General features: G+C 41.4%; 1 long non-coding RNA gene across 1 annotated transcript; it reads right to left on the minus strand.

The window, feature by feature from the left end:
* Window positions 1-490: 490 nt before the first annotated feature.
* LOC141084946 (uncharacterized) lies at window positions 491-16,983 on the minus strand. Its single transcript, XR_012231177.1, has 5 exons — window positions 16,937-16,983; window positions 6,226-6,294; window positions 2,404-2,466; window positions 1,201-1,254; window positions 491-533 (listed from the first exon to the last, which is right to left on the minus strand). It is a non-coding gene; the product is annotated as an uncharacterized lncRNA (long non-coding RNA).
* Between the last annotated feature and the right edge of the window lie 312 nt (window positions 16,984-17,295).

The raw sequence follows: 17,295 nt of genomic DNA on the forward strand, positions 1-17,295 counted from the left end.
CATTAATGTGCAAAAGAGCCACCCATGGCTAGGACAGCGCTGGCACAAAATCTAAACCAGGAGGACGATGAAGTGAGCAGGAGCCATGGAGGGGCCGTGGCAGAGCGGAAGAATACCCTACCCACAGTCCTGCCCCATTACACAAAGCTATTATAAGAAAACACCAAACCCTTATGCAAAATCTACAAACCAGATTTCTTCATCACACGTATTGTTTAAGTCAGTATCACAGCACCAATATGGCCATGCGTCTACTTTCCATGTCACCGTAGCTGCATGATTTGCGGCTGCTAGACAGCCTGAATACATATGGGGATTGCCTGTTTGTTAGGAAATCCCCACATGTATTCAGGCTGTTTAGCAGCCGCAAATCATGCAGCTAGTGCGATAGAAACTAAATCTCCGAGCACATCCAAATACTCGGAGACCACCCAAGCATGCTCCGGAAATCTCCAGTAGCGAGTATACTACTCAGTGGTCTCTGCTGTTACCTGCTCTTGGTGGTCTTCACTTTGATTCCAGTATTCTCCTCTCTACAGTGCATGAAACAAATGATCTCATGTAAATGTACAAGTCACAAGTCAAGTCCAACCCAAATACTTTCTTAGCAGAATCTGTCCATTTCCTCCATCACAGATAAAGGGTTTTCCAGGAGTAGAATACAGTCGTTAGGATCTACCCCCTATACCAGCGAAGCGGACGTCCGAATCCAGATGGAGACCCCGCTGATTAGCTGACACTGACCATTACCTAGTGGCGGCCATGCAGACAAGGGGTTGGGTTATACAATTTATTAGAACACATTAATGCCTCGGTCAGATGTCCGTGAAGCGCGGTCCAAGTACAGACCCCGATCACTGACTGTCCCAAACCTGACCACCTCATAAGCAAACATAAGACTGTGGAGACCAGGACATTTTCAGGAGGATTTGTATAATTGGACCAAATGGAGAAAATGGTGTAAAATAATAAAAGATCCATTGCTCCCATGATAAAACCTGTACTGCAGCAATTACGTTAATGGCTACCCACGTGACGCTGCCGCTAATCACTGTCCTTCTGCCATTTCCCTTCTTTGGCCAATTTTATATATTGGTTCGTGAAGGAATGAGAATAAATAATGTTCACCACTATGTTCCATTTCATATATGGGAACACATCTATATTTAGTTACAGTAAAATGTAAATATCTGCACTTACATAACTACGATCTCCTCTGTTGTGTATTCTTCTGTTTGCTCTAGGATTTTCTTCCTATAGAACATGAAACAGATATCATCTTATATGTTAGTTGAATGTTACACTGAAACTTTTTGTAAGGCCGGGGTCACACTTGTGAGAAACTCGCACGAGTCTCGCGTCTCAATACACAACAATACCGCCAGCACTCAAGACCGGAGTATGCAGCCTTATACTAATAATTAATTTTAACTATATACTGTATATATATATATATATATATATATATATATATATATATATATATATATACACTGTATGTATATAAATATATATACACTGTGTGTATGAACTGAATATATACATATGCACTCTATATACCGTTTACATACAAACCCTAAATACTACATACATACAATATAGTCTACACTTATACACACTATACAGTGCCTTGCGAAAGTATTTGGCTCCCTGGAACTTTTCAACCTTTTCCCACATATGGGAATATGCAATATACAAAACTGATAGAGACATACCCCAAGCGACTTGCAGCTATAATTGCAGCAAAAGGTGGCGCAACAAAGTATTAAGTTAAAGGGGCCGAATAATATTACACGCCGCATTTTTCCGTTTTTGAATTTCCACAAAAACTTAAAATAACCAATAAATTTCATTCAACTTCACAATTGTGTCCCACTTGTTGTTGATTCTTCACCAAAAATTTACATTTGGTATCTTTATGTTTGAAGCATGATATGTGGGAAAAGGTTGAAAAGTTCTAGGGGGCCGAATACTTTCGCATGGCACTGTACGTCCATACAGTGTGATGGCCCAATGGTGTATTACCACACACATTATAATGCCTTAAAAAAGGTGCACCCCACACAGTATGTTGTCGTAAGGTATTCCCCCTCTCACAATGATGCCCCACAGTATAATGCCCCAAGGTGCTCATTCACACTCAGTACAGTGTCTCAGAATGCCCTCCCCAGTGGGAGACCCTGGTGGACCTATCTAGGCTTGCACAAGATTGACCTTCCTACAGAGCGTTCATACATCAAGTCACCATCGCTCAAGATCGAGAAGAAGGCCGTTAGATAATAATAAACCTCATAAAGGGAGAATTGACTTTCACACACTAGATGACAACTATTACCATAATCAGATATATAGTATGGGGGTACAGGTTTTATATCATCTCTACCTGGGATAAAAAGCACTTACAAATTTTTCAGTTGATTCATATTCTCCTGTATGTTCTTTTCATCCATTTCTTGGAGGTCCATCCTGTTGTACATGGAACATCTCATATGTAAATGTATAAATATCAGGAATTTGAAGATCATTAGTGAACACATTCCGCCTACATCACATCACATAAATGATACAATTTTGTCTGCGTGAAGCTACCACTAAGGGTGCTCACTGTATAGGGACAGAAGAAACCTAGAAGGCTGGCTGCATTATTAGACCTCATGGTCCAAAGTATTTACTTTTAATATTCGTCTATCTCAGACTTATTTGAAGCTTTAATTTTCAATTTTTGAGCCTTCTTTTTTTACCCCCTTCTATCCAATATCCTTTTATTCTTTTGGTCTACATAGTCATTAGAGGACTTGATTTTTATTTCCGGATAAAGTTGTAGTTTTAAATGGCGCCAATTATTTTACCAGATAATCTACTGAAAACCGTAAAAAAATTCCAAAAGTGTCAAAATAGTGAAAAAAATACAATTTATTATTTGGTAAAAATCGCCCGGCAGTATTATTCTTTAGGTCAGTTAGAGGATGGTGATAACAAACTTAAGAATTTTTTTTTTTACAATTTAATGGTTTAAAATACTTAAGCTTTGTAAACAAAATAATATGTTTTGTAACACCATTTTCTGAGACTCGTAACTGCAGACCTGAGCTTTTATTTTTATGTACACCATTTTACAATATTTCAATCTATTTTTATTGCATTTCTTGTGGGCAGTGCAGCAACCGCAAAAAAAAATATATTCTTGCATTTCGACTCTTCTTTTTGGTCTAACATGAGATGACATTTTTTTTATATCTTGAAAGATTGTGATTTTATTTATTGTTTTACCACGTAAATAAAAAAGAAACTATGCAGAATATGGAGGATGAAATTGCCAGGTCATTTTTACCATATATTGAACACTGTAAGTTATCCCTCCAACCCTTTAAAAAAACTTTTTTTTTTTTTTTTGCTATTTTGGCACACTTGGAACTTTTTTCCCACTTTCTAGTACATGACATGATGAATTGAATAATGTTATTAAAAAATGCAATTCATACCGCTAAACACATGCCCAGATATGGCTATGTTGATAAAAAATAAAAAAAAATGTGTTTTTTGCAAATAGGGGAGAGAAAAATAAAAAATTACAGTGTTGCTAAGGAGGTAAAAATAGGTAAACAGCCGCATGTGAAGCTTAATCGGGCTGCAGCTGTTATAGGCAGATGACCGCTGTGTAACGAGTAGTTACGTGATATGGTGCGGGCTCCATGCTCCTGATGTGACCACATGCCGTCATCATTGGGTAAAATCAACCTTCCAACTCACAATAAAATAATCACAATACCTGGATAATGCTAACATACCTGGTGCTCTCTTTTTTTATGATCTTGCTCACACTATTACTCTGATTTCTAGACCTGCTGTCAAGTATTATTGCCAGGATTCTCAAAGCACAGTGTGATTGGAAAGTCTGAGACACTCCCCCTTCTCTGGGATGATCCATCTAAGAGCAGCAGTGGGGGATATTTCACTCCACCATAGAACAGTGTGCATAATCCAGCCTGATACCTTATAAAAACACCAAAACTTTTTCTCCACTCATGGTTAGTGGTTGGGTGGAGCCATTTATTGTCAAACTACTGTGTTTTCTCTTTTTAAATCATAATGGCAACCCAAAACATGCAATTGACCCTGATCAAAAGTTTACATATCCCATTTCTTAATACCGTGTATTTCCCCCTCTAATATCAATGACAGCTTGAAGTCTTTTGTGGTAGTTGTGGATGAAGTTCTTTATTTTCTCAGATGGTAAAGCTGCCCACTCTTCTTGGCAAAAAGCCTTCAATTGAGAATTCCTGGGCTGTCTAGCATGAACTGCGTGCTTGAGATCTCCCCAGACTGGCTCAATGATGTTGAGGTAAGGAGACTGAGATGGCCACTCCAGAACTTCACTTTGTTCTGCTGTAGCCAATAACAGGTAGACTTGGCCTTGTGTTTTGGATCGTTGTCATGTTAGAATGTCCAAGTACGTCCCATGCGCAGCTTCCAGGCTGATGATTGCAAATTTGCCTCCAGTATTTGCTGATAACATGCTGCATTCATCTTTCCTTCAACTTTGACCAAGTTTCCTGTGCCTTTGTAGCTCACACAACCCCAAAACATCAGTGATCCACCTCTGTGCTTTACAATAGGAATGGTGTTTCTTTCAACATAGGTCTTGCTGACCTCTCTCTGAATGTAATGTTTATGGTTGTGGACAAAAAGTTCAATTTTGGCCTCATCACTCCAAATTACCTTGTTCCAGAAGTTTTTAGTCTTGTCTCTGTGCTGTTTTATGTATTGTAGGTGAGATACTTTGTAGCATGTGAGCAGTAATTGCTTTCTTCTGGCAACTCAAGCATGCAGACCATTTTTTTTCCAAGTACCTCCTTATTGGGCATCTTGAAACAGCCACATGGCTAGTTTTCAGAGGGTCTAGTATTTCAACTGATGTTATTTGTGGGTTTTTCTTTGCATCCCAAACAATTTCCTGGTAATTGTGGATGAAATTTTTGTTGGTCTACCTGACAGTGGTTTTGTTTTTACAGAGCCCCTGATTTTCCATTTGGTAATCACAGTTTGAACGCTGCTGACTGGCATTATCAATTCCTTGGATATCTTTTTGTATCCCTTTCCCGTTTTATAAAGTTCAACTATCTTTTTCCATAGATCCGTTGTCAATTCTCTTGCTTTCCCCATGACTCACATTCCAGAAACATCAGTGGCTGGATGAAAGATGCAAGAGTCTGTCTGGATTCCAGAAAATCACTCAGCTTTTATGTACACAGACACAATGAAGATGTTACCTTTAGTAGCCATTCAAACCCATTTGTGTCAACTTCTGTGAATGCTATCAGGCCAAAATCACCAGGGTATGTAAACTTTTGATGAGGGTCATTTGGATGTTTTGGGTTGTCATTGTGATTTAAAATGAGAAAACACAGTAGTTTGACAATAAATGGCTTCACCCAACCACTAACCATGAGTGGAGAAAAAGTTTTGGTGTTATCATTCATATTCTTAGAAAAAAGGCCAAGAAAGCAAAAATTCTTCCGGGGTATGTAAACTTTTGAGCATAGCTGTAATTAGCTAACTGAAAATCTGTCACTCAGCATGTTCTAATGTTCCAATGGGAGAGTTTGTAACTATTTTTTTTGTTCTCCTTTTTTAGCTCCTCTCAGCCAATTTATGCCAATAGATCACATCAATGTGCAGGGAAACAAAGCGCCTGTAAAAGCTAAATGGTGCAAAATTTGCAATAAAACCAAAATGCAAAAATGTTTTTTTTTCATCTACTGGAATAACCCATTATCTCCTGTATTTTTATACCATATTTTGTCAATAATGGAATAAATATGAACTCTTATGGGATTATATTTGCTTTTGCTGGACTGAAATTTAGGATTGAAAAGTCCGTGGCTCCTGGCAGATGACATTCAAAATATACTGTATATCTGATATATTTCTATGGAAGCCATAGTAATATATTGGCACATTTTTCTTTTTTTCTTACAAGTCAAATAACAATTTATCTAATGTTTGTGTCCCATTGCCATCTTGTAAATAAAATCTGCTACATGAGCGGCACCCAGTAAATGGCAGCTATGTGTGTAATAGATATACTGTATATCATGTGCAGACAGGATGTATATCTTCTGTCCCTGAATACAGAGAATCACACATCGGAGATAAGGAAACTTCTATATCATTCTGTAATCTATAAGGTTCACTTATACTAGATCAGTAATTCTCTGCACTTACAGAGCCAGGATTCTCTTCTTTTTATCTTCTATTTCGTTCTTTAATTCTGTTTTCTCTGGGGTGTCCTCACTATTGCACAAGGAAGATACATCAATTTATGTTAAAATGGTCACAAACTCAATAGTACGAGCAAATATAAGAAAAGAAGCTTTGTAATAAAAATTATCATCCTATCAGAGAAATATGCTTCATTTTAGACTTATGAGACATTTCTACTTCCCCTTGTGTCCTGAACTCACCATTCACTTTTATGTGAAAAAGAGAAAAATAACAAGTTAATAAGAATCGTCAGGTCCTAAAACATTATTTACCTGCATATTTAGGGTTAATCTGCAGCTTAATAGGGTTATGAAGGTGCTTGGTCGCAATACTGAAAGTGCAGCATCCGGGTGAAAATGAATTTTAATTCTCATGGGAGCTGCCACCTTTCAGTCAATTACAGTCACCAATCACAGCACTGTAACCACGCCCCATCACTCACTGACAGCTTGCTCAGGAGTGCATCAGTGCAGATCCGGCTGTCAGTCAGTGGCGGGGTGTGGTTACAGCCACTGTTGAATATGTACTGAGCGGTGACTGGAGCAGTGCCGGCCCAAACCCTACGACTGCAAGCTGAATCGTGCCAGGGGAATAAATCTAATTTCATCCTGTGTTGTGTTATTATTCACCTTACTTGTTTTTTGGTGGGATTTGTGGTATGCAGTAGAGCAGACCTGGGCAAAGTGAGGCCCATGGGCCACCTCCGGCCCTCTGGCTGTCTCAGTCTGACCCGCAGACCGAGACAGCCGTGGGATTGGAAATCAGAGGTCCACAGCCTCACGATGCCAGCCTGGCCGCTCACTGTTTCCATGTGCACCGTGGCTCTGTGCGGCGCTGCTGACTCCTTTAGGGAGGAGGCGCCTTTGGCCACTTCCTCCACCAATCAGCATGTGAAACAGCTGACGAAATGAAATGACGTCATGGTGTCAGCTGTTTCCTCCGGAGAGTCCGCGCACCGGAGGCAGGGAGTGAGGGAGAGAAGCACAGTGCCAGGGAATGGGACGAGGTGAGTATGTAGTGGTTTTTTTTTCCTTATGTGTATGGGCTATTTGGGCGGGCATAGGGAGGCTATATGGGTGACAACATGGTGCTGTACACATAGGGTGACAACATGGTGCTGCACACATGGGGTGACATCATGGTGCTGCCCACAAGGGGTGACAACATGGTGCTGCACACAAGGTGTGACAACATGGTGCTGCCCACAAGGGGTGACAACATGGTGCTACACACTTGGGGTGACAACATGGTGCTGCACACATGGGGTGACAACATGGTGCTGCACATGGGAGGTGACATGGTGCTGCACATGGGGGTGACATGGTGCTGCACATGAGGGGGTGACATGGTGCTGCACATGGGGGATGACCTGGTGCCGCACATGGTGCTGCACATGGGAGGTGACATGGTGCTGCACATGGGGGTCACATGGTGCTGCACATGAGGGGGTGACATTGTGCACATGGGGGGATGACATGGTGCTGCACATGAGGGGTGACAAGGTGCTGCATATGCGAGTGACATGCTGCACATGGTGTTGCATATGGGGCGACATGCTGCACATGGGGAGGCTGTGTGGGGCTCATGTAGTATATAGGGAGACTGTGTGGGGCTCATTCCACATATGGTGGAGGCTGTGTGGGGCTCGTGCAGTATAAGGGGAGGCTGTGTGGGGCTCATTCCGCATATCGTGGAGGCTGTTTGGGGCTCATTCCGCATTTAAGGGGCTGTTGAGGGGCCCATACGATATATAGAAGGGGCTGTGCTCGGGTTCAAACGATATATAGGGGGATGTCAGCATGCTTAATTCTGCTCAATATACAATTCTGATACACTTACTATTAATAAAATTATCAATAATATAATAATTATAAAATCTCGATATTAATATTGAGCAGAATTAATTTTGGCCTATTGAACCGGCCGTTCCCAACAGTCACGGTCTTTCATGTGGCCCATTGGGAAAATTAATTGTCCATCCTGGCTGTAGAGTCAGCATTATTTTAGACTGTCACCGAACTGAAAATATTGGCATATCTTAGAGATCGTAAGTCACCGTTAGTTTCTGAATTGGGAAAATGCTTTTAGCAAAGAATTATCTTAGATCTAAAAGTGCATGATGGCAGCACTAGGCAGGGAATAGTGCGGAGAATATATGCACTAGGCAGGGAATAGTGCGGAGAATATATGCACTAGGCAGGGAATAGTGCGGAGAATATATGCACTAGGCAGGGAATAGTGCGGAGAATATATGCACTAGGCAGGGAATAGTGCGGAGAATATATGCACTAGGCAGGGAATAGTGCGGAGAATATATGCACTAGGCAGGGAATAGTGCGGAGAATATATGCACTAGGCAGGGAATAGTGAGGAGAATATATGCACTAGGCAGGGAATAGTGCAGAGAATACAGTCATATGTAAAAGTTTGGGCACCCCTATTAATGTTAACCTTTTTTCTTTATAACAATTTTGGTTTTTGCAACAGGTATTTCAGTTTCATATATCTAATAACTGATGGACTCAGTTATATTTCTGGATTCAAATGAGGTTTATTGTACTAACAGAAAATGTGCAATCTGCATTTAAACAAAATTTGACCGGTGCAAAAGTATGGGCACCCTTATCATTTTCTTGATTTGAACACTCCTAACTACTTTTTACTGACTTCCTGAAGCACTAAATTGGTTTTGTAACCTCATTGGGCTTTGAACTTCATAGCCAGGTGTATCAAATCATGAGAAAAGGTAAGTGGCCACTTGCAAGTAGTTCTCCTATTTGATTCTCCTATGAAGAGTGGCATCATGGGCTCCTCAAAACAACTCTCAAATGATCTGAAAACAAAGATTATTCAACATAGCTTTTCAGGGGAAGGATACAAAAAGTTGTCTCAGAGATTTAACCTGTCAGTTTCCACTGTGAGGAACATAGTAAGGAAATGGAAGAACACAGGTACAGTTCTTGTTAAGCCCAGAAGTGGCAGGCCAAGAAAAATATCAGAAAGGCAGAGAAGAAGAATGGTGAGAACAGTCAAGGACAATCCACAGACCACCTCCAAAGACCTGCAGCATCATCTTGCTGCAGATGGTGTCACTGTGCATCGGTCAACAATACAGCGCACTTTGCACAAGGAGAAGCTGTATGGGAGAGTGATGCGAAAGAAGCCATTTCTGCAAGCACGCCACAAACAGAGTCGCCTGAGGTATGCAAAAGCAAATTTGGACAAGCCAGTTACATTTTGGAAGAAGGTCCTGTGGACTGATGAAACAAAGATTGAATTGTTTGGTCATACAAAAAGGCGTTATGCATGCGCTGTATTGTTGACCGATGCACAGTGACACCATCTGCAGCAAGATGATGCTGCTGGTCTTTGGAGGTGGTCTGTGGATTGTCCTTGACTGTTTTCACCATTCTTCTCTGCCTTTCTGATATTTTTCTTGGCCTGCCACTTCTGGGCTTAACAAGAACTGTACCTGTGTTCTTCCATTTCCTTACTATGTTCCTCACAGTGGAAACTGACAGGTTAAATCTCTGAGACAACTTTTTGTATCCTTCCCCTGAAAAGCTATGTTGAATAATCTTTGTTTTCAGATCATTTGAGAGTTGTTTTGAGGAGCCCATGATGCCACTCTTCATAGGAGAATCAAATAGGAGAACTACTTGCAAGTGGCCACTTTAAATACCTTTTCTCATGATTTGATACACCTGGCTATGAAGTTCAAAGCTCAATGAGGTTACAAAACCAATTTAGTGCTTCAGGAAGTCAGTAAAAAGTAGTTAGGAGTGTTCAAATCAAGAAAACGATAAGGGTGCCCATACTTTTGCACCGGTCAAATTTTGTTTAAATGCAGATTGCACATTTTCTGTTAGTACAATAAACCTCATTTGAATCCAGAAATATAACTGAGTCCATCAGTTATTAGATATATGAAACTGAAATAGCTGTTGCAAAAACCAAAATTGTTATAAAGAAAAAAGGTTAACATTAATAGGGGTGCCCAAACTTTTACATATGACTGTATATGCACTAGGCAGGTAATAGTGCAGAGAATATATGCACTAGGCAGGGAATAGTGCAGAGAATATATGCACTAGGCAGGAAATAGTGCAGAGAATATATGCACTAGGCAGGGATTAGTGCAGAGAATATATGCACTAGGCAGGGAATAGTGCAGAGAATATATGCACTAGGCAGGGAATAGTGCAGAGAATATATGCACTAGGCAGGGAATAGTGAGTAGAATATATGCACTAGGCAGGGAATAGTGCAGAGAATATATGCACTAGGCAGGAAATAGTGCAGAAAATATATGCACAAGGCAGGGAGTAGTGCAGAGAATATATGCACTAGGCAGGGAATAGTGCAGAGAATATATGCACTAGGCAGGGAATAGTGCGGAGAATATATGCACTAGGCAGGGAATAGTGAGGAGAATATATGCACTAGGCAGGGAATAGTGCAGAGAATATATGCACTAGGCAGGAAATAGTGCAGAGAATATGTGCACTAGGCAGGGAATAGTGAGGAGAATATATGCACTAGGCAGGGAATAGTGCAGAGAATATATGCACTAGGCAGGGAATAGTGCGGAGAATATATGCACTAGGCAGGGAATAGTGCGGAGAATATATGCACTAGGCAGGGAATAGTGAGGAGAATATATGCACTAGGCAGGAAATAGTGCAGAGAATATATGCACTAGGCAGGGAGTAGTGCAGAGAATATATGCACTAGGCAGGGAGTAGTGCAGGGAATAGTGCGGAGAATATATGCACTAGGCAGGGAATAGTGAGGAGAATATATGCACTAGGCAGGGAATAGTGCAGAGAATATATGCACTAGGCAAGAAATAGTGCAGAGAATATATGCACTAGGCAGGGAATAGTGCGGAGAATATACAGTGGGGCAAAAAAGTATTTAGTCAGTCAGCAATAGTGCAAGTTCCACCACTTAAAAAGATGAGAGGCGTCTGTAATTTACATCATAGGTAGACCTCAACTATGGGAGACAAACTGAGAAAAAAAAATCCAGAAAATCACATTGTCTGTTTTTTTTTCATTTTATTTGCATATTATGGTGGAAAATAAGTATTTGGTCAGAAACAAAATTTCATCTCAATACTTTGTGATATATCCTTTGTTGGCAATGACGGAGGTCAAACGTTTTCTGTAAGTCTTCACAAGGTTGCCACACACTGTTGTTGGTATGTTGGCCCATTCCTCCATGCAGATCTCCTCTAGAGCAGTGATGTTTTTGGCTTTTCGCTTGGCAACACGTACTTTCAACTCCCTCCAAAGGTTTTCTATAGGGTTGAGATCTGGAGACTGGCTAGGCCACTCCAGGACCTTGAAATGCTTCTTACGAAGCCACTCCTTCGTTGCCCTGGCGGTGTGCTTTGGATCATTGTCATGTTGAAAGACCCAGCCACGTTTCATATTCAATGCCCTTGCTGATGGAAGGAGGTTTGCACTCAAAATCTCATGATACATGGCCCCATTCATTCTTTCATGTACCCGGATCAGTCGTCCTGGCCCCTTTGCAGAGAAACAGCCCCAAAGCATGATTATTTCCACCACCATGCTTTACAGTAGGTATGGTGTTTGATGGATGCAACTCAGTATTCTTTTTCCTCCAAACACGACAAGTTGTGTTTCTACCAAACAGTTCCAGTTTGGTTTCATCAGACCATAGGACATTCTCCCAAAACTCCTCTTTATCATCCAAATGCTCTCTAGCAAACTTCAGACGGGCCCGGACATGTACAGGCTTAAGCAGTGGGACACGTCTGGCACAGCAGGATCTGAGTCCATGGTGGCGTAGTGTGTTACTTATGGTAGGCCTTGTTACATTGGTCCCAGCTCTCTGCAGTTCATTCACTAGGTCCCCCCGCGTGGTTCTGGGATTTTTGCTCACCGTTCTTGTGATCATTCTGACCCCACGGGGTGGGATTTTGCGTGGAGCACCAGATCGAGGGAGATTATCAGTGGTCTTGTATGTCTTCCATTTTCTAATTATTGCTCCCACAGTTGATTTCTTCACTCCAAGCTGGTTGGCTATTGCAGATTCAGTCTTCCCAGCCTGGTGCAGGGCTACAATTTTGTTTCTGGTGTCCTTTGACAGCTCTTTGGTCTTCACCATAGTGGAGTTTGGAGTCAGACTGTTTGAGGGTGTGCACAGGTGTCTTTTTATACTGATAACAAGTTTAAACAGGTGCCATTACTACAGGTAATGAGTGGAGGAAAGAGGAGACTCTTAAAGAAGAAGTTACAGGTCTGTGAGAGCCAGAAATCATGATTGCTTGTTTCTGACCAAATACTTATTTTCCACCATAATATGCAAATAAAATGAAAAAAAAACAGACAATGTGATTTTCTGGATTTTTTTTTCTCAGTTTGTCTCCCATAGTTGAGGTCTACCTATGATGTAAATTACAGACGCCTCTCATCTTTTTAAGTGGTGGAACTTGCACTATTGCTGACTGACTAAATACTTTTTTGCCCCACTGTATGCACTAGGCAGGGAATAGTGAGGAGAATATATGCACTAGGCAGGGAATAGTGCAGAGAATATATGCACTAGGCAGGGAATAGTGCGGAGAATATATGCACTAGGCAGGGAATAGTGCGGAGAATATATGCACTAGGCAGGAAATAGTGCGGAGAATATATGCACTAGGCAGGGAATAGTGAGGAGAATATATGCACTAGGCAGGAAATAGTGCGGAGAATATATGCACTAGGCAGGGAATAGTGCAGAGAATATATGCACTAGGCAGGGAATAGTGCGGAGAATATTTGCAGTAGGCAGGGAATAGTGCGGAGAATATATGCACTAGGCAGGGAATAGTGCAGAGAATATATGCACTAGGCAGGGAATAGTGCGGAGAATATATGTACTAGGCAGGGAATAGTGCAGAGAATATATGCACTAGGCAGGGAATAGTGCAGAGAATATATGCACTAGGCAGGGAATAGTGCAGAGAATATATGTACTAGGCAGGGAATAGTGCAGAGAATATATGTACTAGGCAGAGAATAGTGCGGAGAATATATATACTAGGCAGGGAATAGTGCAGAGAATATATGTACTAGGCAGGGAATAGTGCAGAGAATATATGCACTAGGCAGGGAATAGTGCGGAGAATATATGCACTAGGCAGGGAATAGTGCGGAGAATATATGCACTAGGCAGGCAGTAGTGCAGAGAATATATGCACTAGGCAGGGAATAGTGCGGAGAATATATGCACTAGGCAGGGAATAGTGCGGAGAATATATGCACTAGGCAGGGAATAGTGCAGAGAATATATGCACTAGGCAGGGAATAGTGCAGAGAATATATGCACTAGGCAGGGAATAGTGCAGAGAATATATGTACTAGGCAGGGAATAGTGCAGAGAATATATGTACTAGGCAGGGAATAGTGCAGAGAATATATGCACTAGGCAGGGAATAGTGCGGAGAATATATGCACTAGGCAGGGAATAGTGCAGAGAATATATGCACTAGGCAGGGAATAGTGCGGAGAATATATGTACTAGACAGGGAATAGTGCAGAGAATATATATACTAGGCAGGGAATAGTGCAGAGAATATATATACTAGGCAGGGAATAGTGCAGAGAATATATGCACTAGGCAGGAAATAGTGCGGAGAATAAATGCACTAGGCAGGGAATAGTGCATAGAATATATATACTAGGCAGGGAATAGTGCGGAGAATATATGCACTAGGCAGGGAATAGTGCGGAGAATATATGCACTAGGCAGGGAATAGTGCGGAGAATATATGTACTAGGCAGGGAATAGTGCAGAGAATATATGCACTAGGCAGGGAATAGTGCAGAGAATATATGTACTAGGCAGGGAATAGTGCGGAGAATATATGTACTAGACAGGGAATAGTGCAGAGAATATATATACTAGGCAGGGAATAGTGCAGAGAATATATATACTAGGCAGGGAATAGTGCAGAGAATATATGCACTAGGCAGGAAATAGTGCGGAGAATAAATGCACTAGGCAGGGAATAGTGCATAGAATATATATACTAGGCAGGAAATAGTGCGGAGAATATATGCACTAGGCAGGGAATAGTGCGGAGAATATATGCACTAGGCAGGGAATAGTGCGGAGAATATATGCACTAGGCAGGGAATAGTGCGGAGAATATATGTACTAGGCAGGGAATAGTGCAGAGAATATATGCACTAGGCAGGGAATAGTGCAGAGAATATATGCACTAGGCAGGGAATAGTTCAGAGAATATATATACTAGGCAGGGTATAGTGCGGAGAATATATGCACTAGGCAGGGAATAGTGCGGAGAATATATGTACTAGGCAGGGAATAGTGCAGAGAATATATGCACTAGGCAGGGAATAGTGCAGAGAATATATGCACTAGGCAGGGAATAGTGCAGAGAATATATGCACTAGGCAGGGAATAGTGCAGAGAATATATGCACTAGGCAGGGAATAGTGCGGAGAATATATGCACTAGGCAGGGAATAGTGCAGAGAATATATTTACTAGGCAAGGAATAGTGCCGAGAATATATGTACTAGGCAGGGAATAGTGCGGAGAATATATGTACTAGGCAGGGAATAGTGCAGAGAATATATGCACTAGGAAGGGAATAGTGCGGAGAATATATGTACTAGGCAGGGAATAGTGCAGAGAATATATGCACTAGGCAGGGAATAGTGCCGAGAATATATGCACTAGGCAGGGAATAGTTCAGAGAATATATATACTAGGCAGGGAATAGTGCGGAGAATATATGCACTAGGCAGGGAATAGTGCGGAGAATATATGTACTAGGCAGGGAATAGTGCAGAGAATATATGCACTAGGCAGGGAATAGTGCAGAGAATATATATACTAGGCAGGGAATAGTGCGGAGAATATATGCCTAGGCAGGGAATAGTGCAGAGAATATATGTACTAGGCAGGGAATAGTGCCGAGAATATGTGTACTAGGCAGGGAATAGTGCTGAGAATATATGTACTAGGCAGGGAATAGTGCGGAGAATATATGCACTAGGCAGGGAATAGTGCAGAGAATATATGTACTAGGCAGGGAATAGTGCCGAGAATATATGTACTAGGCAGGGAATAGTGCAGAGAATATATGTATTAGGCAGGGAATAGTGCGGAGAATATATGCACTAGGCTGAAATCATCCCACCCTTGGTGCACTTGCATCCTCATTTACATGTAATACTATATTCCCTGATATATACATAACTTATGGATTGGCATCGGGGAAGCCATCTCTTTCTCCCTGATCCTTTTTCCTCAGGTCTGTAACAGAACCAGTTCTCATACATGAGGCCACATATCATGTCTTAGTCATTATACGCTATATTACAGTACATACATTTGACTTAAAGGGAATCTGTCACCAGGTTTTCGACACCTAATCTGAGAGCAGTGTTTTATAGAGACCCTAAATCCAGGGATGGGTCACTTACTGCTTGCTGTTTTTTCAGCAGTAGATTATCAATAATGGACTAGTAAACCTGCTGTCATGTAGTCCTCCATACTGATAACTCTGCACACACTCTTGACTGGCAGTCTTTTGCCCATGCACCGTGTACACAGAAAGCAGCCAATCAGTGATGTGGGCGGGGTAAATAGGGCTCAGGATTCTGAGAACTGCTAGATCTACATCAGATAAAACTGATTTTATCAAAACTGCTGCAAGCAACTCAGCAAGGCTAGTGTCACACTTGTGTTGAGGAGGGCTGTGGATGGCGGCCTACTTCCTCTTTCCTTAGTCCGTGAAGCTCCGCCTACTGCCGCATGCGTCCAGTGTTTCCCTACATACCTATCTTTAACATTGGGTATGCAGGGACATGCGTTGTATGCGGATGCGTCCGCATGCGGCGATTTGATGTGTGCGGCGACAGCATGGAAATGCAAAATTTTGCACTTCATGCCTCTGCCGACAATCTTTTTGGAGATGGAAATTTCATTCTCCAGTAGGACTTGTCGCCCGTCCACACTGCCAAAGTACCAATACCTGGTTTAAAAACAACAATATCACTGTGCTTGATTGGCCAGCAAACTCGCCTGACCGTAACCCCAACGAGAATCTATATGGTATTGTCAAGAGGAAGATGAGAGACACCAGACACAACAATGCAGACGAGCTGAAGGCTGCTATCAAAGCAACCTGGGCTTCCATAACACCTCAGCAGTGCCACAGGCTGATCGCCTCCATGCCACGCCGCAATGATGAGGAGATTGATGCAAAAGGAGCCCGACCAAGTATTCAGTGCATTTACTGAATATGTATTTCAGTAGGCCAACATTTCAGATTTTATGATCATTTTTTCAAGCTGCTGTTATAAAGTATTCTAATTTACTGAGATAATGACTTTTGGGTTTTCATTGGCTGTAAGCCATAATCATCAACATTAACAGAAATAAACACCTGAAATAGATCACTCTGTAATGACTTTATATAATATATGAGTTTCACTTTTTGGATAGAAGAACTGAAATAAATTAACTTTTTGATGATATTCTAATTTTTTGAGATGCACTTGTATGTACTAGGCAGGAAATAGTGCGGAGATTATATGCACTAGGCCGAAATCGCTCCACCCTCGGTGCACTTGCATCCTAATTTACATATAATACTTTATTCTCTGATATAATATACATACGTGATGGCTGGGCGCCGGTAAAGCCATATCTCTGTTTCTTTTTCATCAGATCTGTAACAGAAAACAGTTTTCATACATGAGGCCTTCTATCATGACTCATTCATTATTTATTATATTACAATACACAAATCTGATTTATCCCCATTTACAACAACCTATGACGTATAGGTACGTCATAGGTCACCTCCCTCTCTGTGGTGCGAGCACGCACCTTTTCCAGCACTTGACAGCTGATCTGATCAGATCAGATCTGATGTGCCTCTAAAAGCCAGTGATGTGGAGTTGTGGAATTGCACTTTTTTTTTTCAATTTCACTGCAGTTGGAATTTTTTTCCCCATTTTCCAGTACACGATGTGGT

Source organism: Dendrobates tinctorius, unplaced genomic scaffold (genome assembly GCF_039654945.1).
Source record: "Dendrobates tinctorius isolate UK_male_01 unplaced genomic scaffold, ASM3965494v1 ptg000028l, whole genome shotgun sequence".
NCBI lineage: Eukaryota > Metazoa > Chordata > Amphibia > Anura > Dendrobatidae > Dendrobates > Dendrobates tinctorius.